The sequence below is a fragment of the Tupaia chinensis genome, unplaced genomic scaffold, assembly GCF_000334495.1.
Source record: "Tupaia chinensis unplaced genomic scaffold, TupChi_1.0 Scaffold000001_1, whole genome shotgun sequence".
Classification (NCBI taxonomy): Eukaryota; Metazoa; Chordata; class Mammalia; order Scandentia; family Tupaiidae; genus Tupaia; species Tupaia belangeri.
The window spans coordinates 3,057,190-3,066,665 of NW_006159427.1; the positions used below are offsets into that span (position 1 = coordinate 3,057,190).

At 39.8% G+C, this 9,476-nt stretch overlaps 1 protein-coding gene across 3 annotated transcripts in view; it reads left to right on the top strand.

Annotated features, from left to right (window-relative positions):
* THNSL1 (threonine synthase like 1) overlaps positions 1 to 9,476 on the top strand; it is a 15,026-nt gene continuing 5,550 nt past the window's right edge. The window contains exons 1-2 of one of the 3 annotated variants that reach the window (XM_006139726.2): positions 1 to 53; positions 8,130 to 8,296. The gene's annotated coding sequence lies outside the window, so the exon portion shown is untranslated. Of the gene's footprint in view, positions 54 to 4,765; positions 4,887 to 8,129; positions 8,297 to 9,476 lie in introns of those variants that run through there. The other 2 variants (XM_014586109.2, XM_014586123.2) reach the window with 2 other exon arrangements.

Here is a 9,476-nt window from a genome sequence, read left to right on the forward strand (position 1 = left end):
CGCTCCTTCCCATTTTCTTTCCTTTCCCCCGTCTTCTCACTGTGCTTGTCTTGGTGAGTTATGGAGGAGAAAGACAGCAGAGCTAGGCACCAGTCTGTTCCCATCGCATGCTTCCCTCCCCACCACCATGGTTCCTTCTCTTCCGCTACTCGGTCGTAATTCACCTCTGTGTGCTCGTTTTTCTGCTGCTTCTGGCCAGGGCGCTCGGAAATGTCCCCGCGGCCAGCTGCCACCTGTGTGAGTGTGCCCGCGGCCCGGCTCACCGCCCACCGGCCGCCCCCGCGCCGTCCCCGGGCCCCCTGGACCCACCTGTGCCCACCTGCGCCCCGCGGGTCCGCGCTCCGCCCTGCGGGCCGTCCAACCTCCTCTGGGCTTTCTCAGCCGGCGAGGGGACCTGCTCTTTTGGTCTAGCCCAGACTAGACCAGGAAGCCTTTTGAATGGGCCTTTGAATTTTTTTTTTTTTTTGCCTTTTTTGATATCTCTCTTTGAAAATTGTCTTTATTCTGAGAAGCGAGTTTATCCCTTTTAGACTCATTTGGTCTCCCGTTAATCTATTTATGCTCGTGTGACTGTTCAAAGAAACTAATTGAGAAACCTTTCCCTGAGTCTCTAAAAGACATTTTGGTAATATGATTTGGGAGGGAAGATGGATGGCTCTGAACCAGCATGAAAGCGGCCCCTCCGCCCATAGGAAATTAAGCTGCCCAAAGATAACAAATTGGGTTGCACTGCTGCGTGCCTGTCAGGGATTAAGACAGCATGATGACTTGAATTTCTTTTTCTTTTTTTTTAAGTTCCTTTAAAAAAAAAAAAAGTTACCACCTACAAGGCCTTAGTATAGATGCTTGTTGGGGCTCTTGGTGAATTTCCTTAGATGAGAATAATTTTTTTTATTATTATTATACAGTTGACCAGATTTGTATTTTTATTCCAGTCGTTTTAGCAAACATTTCAGATGGATGACCTCTTGGAGATGATTTCTTCATGTGACGTTGAGTTTCTGTCTTCCAAAACATGTTAGATAAATCGATCTAAATCTATCATCCTACCCATTTTCTGTCTTGCTTTTTGCTTAGGTATGTAGAGAAAAATCCTTCAAGGAATCGTTTCTGTGCACACAGAGATTTGAAACTTGAGGGTTCATGGAGTGTAAACTCCATTAACCAAGTGGACAGTCATTGGCCAAAGCTTATAAATTTCCTAATTTAGGAGGAACTCTGAATACTGATCAGTTCCTGAAAGAGCTGGTAATGGCAAAGCATGATTTCTCCAGTTAGCACCAACTAGCCTTAGCTAACCTCGATTTTCCAGGGTTATTGCACTGTAACTGTCTCACTATGGGTTTGAAAATATGAAACGAGAATTTGTAGTATACAATCATGAAGCTGTTAAATCATTTAGAAAGGAACATTTTATTAGACTCTTTGTACTTCTGTTTGCCTTCTGAAAGTAGTTTAAACAGAATATAATACCTTTTCTAGTTCCCTTAAAATGGCTAAACTGTGCAAGAAAGTGCCAATGTCTGACATCATGTCCATAGGAAATTAGTGTCGATATTTCTTCAGGGATCAACAGTTTTCTGTAAAGGGCTAGGCAGTAAATATGTTAGGCCTTTGCAGGCCAGGTGGCCACGCCAACTGCACAGCACTGCCATTGTAGTGCAAAAGCAACCCAAGTCAATACTAAATAGATGAGCAAAGTTGTGTTTAGTGAAACTTAATTTACCAAAATGAGCATGGGCCAGATTTGGCCTGAGGATTGTATTGTAGTTTGCCCAGACCTCTGGTATAAATGGTATGTATGGATTATACCTAAGCAAATTTGTTTTTGTTTTGCACAAGATTATTTTAATTCCTTGGGGGTAAAATGGGTATCCATGGGAAAATAATAAGACATTTGGGAGGAAAAACCCTTTATAAAGCTAGTTTCTTACTAGTATTTTTCAGTTATAAATTGAGAAGAGTATTTATGTTTTGAATTAAATACTGAAAACCATTAAGAGGGTATATGACAGCAGAAAGAAAAAACAGGACAAGCTTAGTCAGCTTCTAACATAAAGGCATGGGTGGTGGTGGTGACCTTGTAAAATTATGCTTTGGGTTATAAGATTATCACAACATGGCGCTGGACTCTGTGGTCCGTCTGCCTGCTCCACCTGTTTCTTGGGGAGCAGAAGCTGACTGACTAAAGTGCTTGTTGAGAGGATTTTTGTCTAAAAGCGACCGAGTTTCCTTAACGCTGGTTAGTTATGTCCTAGTGTGTTTGCATACTTTTTACTTACTGCTAACTGGAAAACAGTTTATTGGTATAAAAGTGCAGTTGTATTTAAGACAAGATCTCATTGTGCTATCACCCCCATGCTGCAGCCTCCCAGTTGGGACTATAAGTGCTCCTGTCACAACACCTGGCTCTTTTTAGACGAGATTTTACCATTGCCCAGGCCAGCGTTGAGCCTGAGATCCTCATGTGCTGGCCTCCCCAAGTCACGGGAAGGTACATGCCATGCACCTGGCCTTTAAGTTGGACCGGGACCCTAACCCTGGTCTGTGTAGTCCTAACCTGCAGAGCACAGCATCATAACAGTGTATGCCACTATAGCCAGGCTGTGATTTTTAAGAATTTTCACAAACCTCAGCTATCTCTATAAGACAAGGACTAGATTTAGTCAGTGACTCTGCCAAGAAATCAAAAAGAGATTTCTTTAATACTGGATGACAGGCATAATTATGCTGTAGAGTTCATTGAAGGGTCAACTGGTGGCATCCTGGTTAGGGCAGTTGGGATTCCACATGGCCTACTACGTGGTTCAAGTCCTGAACCTTAGGGTTTGAGAACATGCAGGGTACAGGTACATGTGCGCCAAGTTCCAGAGAAATATGGAGGAGAAGGAATTGAGGAACAGCCATCTCTCCAAGGGATGCTTTCTCTCTCTCTCTCTCTCTCTCTCTCTCTCTCTCTCTCGCACACATACTCTCTAGCAAAATTTTAAAAATAATAATAATTGAACTGTAGCCAGCTCTCATCCTGAAAGCATTTTTGAAGTGCTATGTCATGTTTTTTTTTTTTTTTTGGAAGGGTATATAATAGATACTTAATTTTTTTTCTTTATTCATGATGAAAGAATGCATGCCCATGCATGTGAGAATGAGAGAAAAAGAAGTATCCTCCACAGGGCGGTCATACCACCATCCCCTTCTTTAGTCTTCCAGCCCATGGAATCTTGGGCACTTGCACATGTGTCCTGGGTATTTCAGGCTGACTAGGTTAGGGATTTGAATCACATTTGGCTTATGAGATCCGACTTTTTTTAGAGCAATACAATACTGCTGTGGCACAGAGCTGACCTTAGTGATAGATATTTTTTTTTTTTAATTTTGTGAAAGGTTGCATGTTCTCGCTAGAGAGAGACAGAGAGAAAGTGAGAAAACATTCCCTGTGGCAGAAGAGCATGTTGCAGTCCTTTCTCCTTTTCTCCTTTTTTAAAATTTTGGGAATCCACACAGGCGCCCCACTTTTTTTTTGGGGGGGAGAGGTTTTTGCTATAGGGCGCGTGCGCTCGTCGGACAAACAGAGAGACAGAGAGACAGAAAGTGAGAAATCACCCCCCAGGGGGGGTGGCCGTGCCGCAATCCCTTCTCCTCCATTCTCTCAGGATCTTGGGCATGCACGCACATGTGCCTGGCATGAGTTTAAGCCACCGGATCTGGAACTTGAACTGCGGTCGACTACATGGGAGTCCAGCGACATAGCCATTATGCTAACTGCTGGTCCCCCACATATTTTTCTGGATCCAGAGCTGGAATTGTGGTCAACTGTGCAGGATCCAGATGCTTTCCTCGAGCCACCAACTTGCTGACTGCTTACAATAGATATTTTAAATTGGTTGCAAATACTAAATCATTTGCACTAAATAGGATTTTGATCATTTTCCAGGAGAATTGAAAACTAGGTAACTTTATAATGAATTGAAAATTTCTTGGATCATTCTTAGAAGTAAAAATTAATACAGTATGCAGTAGGGTTTTGGCTGATTATTATCTAATAATAAGTTAAGGAAAACAAACAATTTGCTGAAAATTGGCCTGTATTTCTCATTTTAAAATGTAACCTTATTGGCATCCACTGGAAATAATTTAAAATCGGTTTTTGTGCTTTTCCTGCCTTGAACTCTTTATTCAGTTTTGATCAGCTTGCGACAATGAAATTGTCCATTTTTGTGCTGGGGGTCACATAGCACTTAAATTAATAGGGACTTTTTTTTTTTAAAAAAGTTCATCTTGTGATGCTGATATATCACTGCCTGTTTATTTATCTGTTTGAATAGCAAGTGTCTAAAAAGTATTCTTTGGAATTTTTGGTGAAGAAGTTGCATTTATAAGAAGTGATCTGTAGGAAAACCTATTTTTAAAATTATTAATGTATAATGGAGTTGGGTAGATCTTTGATCTACAGAGTTAGAGAGTGTAGCTAAGATACTTTTGTGGCAATCCTGCTCCATAAAAAAGATTTTAGGACACCAGCTATACAATAAATGCTGAGTGCTTTATACCCAAGAGGCTTTTGCCCTTAAATAATTTTGTTTCTGGACTCTCATGTGATTGACTTCCATTTAATTTGAAATAGTTTTGTTCTTTGACACAAGAAAAATGGTCTATTCAACACTGTTATATGGAAAAACATTAAAATGTTAATAAATGAAAAATTTAATAAAATGGGTTTGAACTAAAGGAAAGTGATGCACAGTCCGTGCCCACTATTCACAGATCCTGTGTCTCTGCTCTCTGAGATTGTAACCCTGACGTCCACCTTGCAGCATTGTGCAGTGGACGTGTGCACAACATGGAAAAAATCACAGTTACCCAATGTGCAACTGAGGTGGAATGAGGTGACAGTCTGCCTTCTTTTAGTTCTTTTCTTGTAAACAAGTGTCCTTCCTGTGTTTTATTTATCATTGTACTTTTCACATCTTTGTCCTTTAATTTGTGATTTTGCTATTTAAAATGCTCCCTAAGTGGAGCGCTAAAGTGTTGTGTAGTGTTCCCAAGCACAAGTCTGTGATGTGCCTTACAGAGACAATAGCTGTGTTAGATAAGCTTCATTTGAGTGTGAGTTATGGTGTAGTTGACTGTGAGTTCAATGGTAAGAAATAAATAATAGATATCTACTAAACCAAAACACACATAAAGTTAGGTATTGATTGGTTGGCAGAAATGCTGTTACCAGAGGTTCACAGGCACCTTACCCTGTATTTCCCCTAGGAATAATGGTTTAATATTCACTAACTCAGTATTTCTGGTGATTTTATAAAACATAGCTATCATGAATAACAAGAATTGACTGTATTACCTCTTAAGTAAAGACCCCCATTTACAAATAAGAGTTACATGCTGTGGCATTGTTCTCTCTTTTCTTCTTTTGCTTTCCTCAAAACAGATGTTGAAGACCTGAAACTAATTTATAACTAAATGTTACAAAATAAAATCTAGTATGTAGCTGAAAATAGAATTTCTCTTCTTTGAAAAGAGAAAGTGAGATGTAATTTTAAATGAGCTGGGTGTGGTGATGTGTGCCTGTAATTCTAGCTACTCAGGAGGCTGAGGCAGGGGGTGGTGAGCTTGAGGCTGGTGTGGACACCATAGTGAGAACCCTGACTCTAGAAAGAGAAGAAAGACAAGATAGGGAAAATAAAACAAAAAGAAGATTACAAAGGATAAGCTGTAGTTAAGAGATGTAACGTTTGGCTTATAATGTCTACTTTTTTTTAGAGAGGTTTTTACTATAGGGCAAGTGTGCTCACTGGAGAGACAAAGAGGGAGAAAGTGAGAAAACCTTGGGGCAGATGGCCACGCTGCAGTCCCTTCTCCTCCATTCTCCTCTTGGGATTTTGGGTATGCACGCACATGTGCCCAGTGTGTTTCAAACTGTCAGCTCTGGGACTTATACCGTGGTCAGCTGTGTGGGAGTACTGCACCACAACCACTATGCCACCTACTGGCCCACAGTCTTCTACTTTTTTTATTTGGAGAGTTTTGTTTGTTTGTTTTTTTGCTATAGGGCACTTGCGCTCACCAGAAAGACATAGAGACAGAAAGACAGAAAGTGAGAAATCACCACCCGGGGGGATGGCCACACTGCAATCCCTTCTCCTCCATTCTCCTCTCGGGATCTTGGGCACGCACGCACATGCGCCCGGCGTGAGTTTTAAGCCGCCGGGTCTGGGACTCAAACCGTGGTTGACTACGTGGGAGTCCAGTGACATAGCCATTACACTAACTGCTGGTCCCCGTCTTCTACTTTTAACGGAGTTGTTATGCATTGTTGCAGTCAATATAAAGTAGAAGAAAGCATAAAAGATTTAGTGTCCATAAAAGAAAACAAGTATGCCAGCCCTGGAGCCTAATTGTTAAGGGAGCCAGATCCCCCATAGCTGACTGGTTTCAATCACAGCCACTGTGGCTTGAAATACAGAAAAAATGGGCCAGATATGTGTGTGCCCAGAGTCCCAATAAGATGGAGAGATGGAAGAGGGGGTTGAGGTGTGGCCGAGCCCCATGAGGAATGCTTTCTCTTTTTCCTCTCTCTCTACCTTTGTCTTCTGGCAGATGAAAAAAGAAATAGCTATTCAGGTAACAGTATTAACTATCAATCTACAGATCAGCAAGAAAGTTATCAATCTAGAGATCAGCAAGAAAGTTATGTATTGTGAACTAAAAACAAAGACAGTGCTAAAAGCAAGTCTCTGGAATAGGAGGTTAATCAGGCTGTTTATACAAAGCAGTTAGTGCTAAAGTAGAGTACAGTACCAGAATAGTCTAATAAAATAAATTGCTGCTACAGTTCAAGTTCACAGTTTTCTTCAGCCCTTGATTTGCTCTAAGGAAAGGATATTACTCTGCATAGCAAAATAATTCTTGCCTCAGGATGAACCACTATTTTTCTCTGAAAGTTTATCTAAACCATAAAAGATATGCTTAACCTTGTTCCTAACATTCTGATTTAATTGATATATTCTTAGTGCATAGTCATTTTGTGACAATGATTAGTATCACTGTGCAAATATTCTTAGGTACTATCACTTTGATATGTGTTCTGAATTTATTATAGATTCATTTAAAATAGCTAAGACATGGCTGTGTGTGCTAGATAACTCATTGGACCTTTTGCAGTACATATTGTTACATATAATAATTCTGATGGCTAAAACAAACTAGAAGAACAATTCAGACATTTACTTCATGACTACTCCATTGATTTTTTTTCTTTGATCATTAAACATACAATTAAATCATTAAATGTGTAGGTGTCATTCTGGAAAATGTAGTATTTGCTTGTACTATCTTTTTTATTACTTGATGGCAAAAATCCCTTAAGTACTGATAAGTAGAAATGTCTGTGATAAGAGGAACATTGAAAAAAAAAAATCAGTATCTTCTTCTTGCTGTAGGGCAAGTGTCCCTGGAGACAGACAGAAGTAATATGAGAAAATCACCCCCAGGGCAAATGACCATGTTTCAGTCCCTTCTACTCCATTCTCCTCTTGGGATTTTGAGCATGCACACATGTCCAGCATGATTTTCAAGCCACCGGGTCCAGGACTGAAACCTTGGTTGGCCATGTGGGAATCCAGCATCTTAACCACCATACCACCTGCTGGTCCTGGTATTGTAATCTTATTTATTTATTTATTTATTTATTTATTTATTTATTTATTTATTTATTTATTTTTAAGAGGCCCTTGCCTAAAGAGACATACAAAGAGACAAGGGCAGTGAGAGGGAAAGTGAGAAATCACCCCCCAAGGGGAGTGGCCATACCTCAGTCCCTTCTCCATTCTCCTCTTGGGATCTTGGAGATATACACACACGTGCACCTGGCATGATTTTCAAGCCACCAGGTCCAGGACTTGAACTGTGGTCAACCATGTAGAAGTCCAGCAATGTAACTGCTATGCCATCTGCTGGTCCCAGTATCTTAACTTTATAATGAAAGATTTTGGGAAAAATTGAAAGGGTAAGGTTTTCTATATTTAAAAACATTTAGATGGATTTTTAAATAATAGATTATGTGTGGAATTTTATGATATTTTTATGCCTTTATGTATTGTAACTTTGAATATTTTTCATTATAGATTTTACTTTTCGAAGCAGTCACCTTGCCTAAAAGTGAACACACTCTTCGTCTAGGATTGATTCTGTGTGCCCTATGTCTGCACATCAGTGGGAGTCAAGCACAGCACATACAAGCTGTTAAGTCTAAAAGGAAATGAATTCTTTCTTGACGATTCTAATTTCACTTGTAAGTTCAATTCAGAATTAGCTTAAAATGGTTTAAATGTTTACTTACTGAACAGAACTTAAGTGCCATAGCTAATTAGAATAATACGCAATCAGAAGTTTTCAGGGCTTGGGCTGGCACGTTGCATGATGATTAAAGGCACTGGATTCCCAGATGGACTACCACAGTTTGAGTCCTGGACCTGGTGGCTTGCTTTCTTGCTTTCCCTTTCTCTCTGTCTCTGGTTAGATTAAAAAATAATAACAACAGATGGAATTAAGTAAATAATTCTTAAAAAAAAGGTCTTCAGGGGTCAGCAGGTGGCAGAGATGTTAAGGTACTGGATCTCTCGTGGGCAGCTGCATGGTTGAAGTTCTGGACCTAGTGGCTTGAAAATCTTGCTGGGTGCATGTGTGTTGCATGACCAAAAATCCCTAAAGGAGACTAGAGGAGAAGGGATTGCAACTGGCCATCCTCCATGGGGTTTGATTTCTCATTTTTCCTCTTTCCATTTCTCTCTCTCTCTCTCTCTGGTGAAGTGTACATGCCCTATAACAAAAAAACTAAAAAAAAGGGGGGGGAGTTAAAAAAAGTTTTCAGAACATGCTTAAACATACTGTCTAATATTTAATACAATTTAGTTGCACAGTGATTCTACCAGAGAACATGGGGAAAGCCCCACCACATGCCTTGTGTCCTATTCCCTTCAATCAATGTAAATGAATATTATAGTAGTTATTAAATTGCCTTTTACAAGACTAAATAGGTGATCTATTTGGCATACATCTTTGTTCTAATGATGAATATATTTCCAAAGACAGACCTGATCAGTATGTGGATTATAGAGCTGCTTTGAATGCCTGAATAATTTTGTCCTCTCAGATTGAAAACATTTCTGATATTTTGGCTATCATTCTGGAATCTGGAATTTGAGTTAAGTTCCTCCACTGAACTTGTTTATAAGACCTGAAACAAAAGCAATGATCCCATGCAAATAAAGTTATAGATATGTAGCTTTTGACTTCATTGTTGATTATTAATTTTTCCTATATTTTTCCTATTGGGGTATCATACCTTTCACTTTGGCTCTTTTGAAAGTCTTCAGTATGAATAATGTGTAGGAATATTTCTTTCTTCTTTTTTTTTTTTTTTTTCTTCTAGGGCATATGTGCTTGCCAGAAAGAAAAAGCACGAGAGAGAG